This window comes from Schistocerca nitens, chromosome 5 (assembly GCF_023898315.1).
Source record: "Schistocerca nitens isolate TAMUIC-IGC-003100 chromosome 5, iqSchNite1.1, whole genome shotgun sequence".
NCBI lineage: Eukaryota > Metazoa > Arthropoda > Insecta > Orthoptera > Acrididae > Schistocerca > Schistocerca nitens.
In genome coordinates, this window is record NC_064618.1 from 252,422,050 (window position 1) to 252,422,636 (window position 587).

At 49.9% G+C, this 587-nt stretch overlaps 1 non-coding gene across 1 annotated transcript; it reads right to left on the reverse strand.

The window, feature by feature from the left end:
• Window positions 1-245: 245 nt before the first annotated feature.
• Trnas-cga (transfer RNA serine (anticodon CGA)) lies at window positions 246-320 on the reverse strand. Its single transcript has one exon. It is a non-coding gene; the product is annotated as a tRNA-Ser (tRNA).
• Between the last annotated feature and the right edge of the window lie 267 nt (window positions 321-587).

Consider the following 587-nt stretch of genomic DNA (forward strand, 5'->3'; position numbering starts at 1 on the left):
GGCCGTCTCAAATGAATCACGTTTTATGCTCCATCGGACTAATGGCCGTTGGCGTGTACGGCTTGAAACATCTGAAACCAAACGCCCTGCAACAATCGTCAAGAAGTTCCTGACCGGAGGACAGGGCATTCCCTGGGTGATCTCGTCATTCTACAAAGCACAATGGACAACATCAATATGAATGAGATTTTCACCCTGCAGCGGAGTGTGCGTTGATATGAAACTTCCTGGAAGATTAAAACGGTGTGCCGGACCGAGACTCGAACTCGGGACCTTTGCCTTTCGCGGGCAAGTGCTCTACCAACTGAGCTATCCAAGCACAACCCACGCCCCGTCCTCACAACTTCACTTGAGCCAGTACCTCGTCTCCTACTTTCCAAACTTTACAGAAGCTCTCCTGTGAACCTAGCAGAACCAGCACTCCTGAAAGAAAGGATATTGCGGAGACATGGCTTAGCGACAGCCTGGGGGATGTTTCCAGAATGAGATTTTCACTCTGCAGCGGAGTTTTGTCTGATATGAAACTTCCTGGCAGATTAAAACTGTGTGTCTGACCGAGACTCGAACTCGGGACCTTTGCCTTTCGC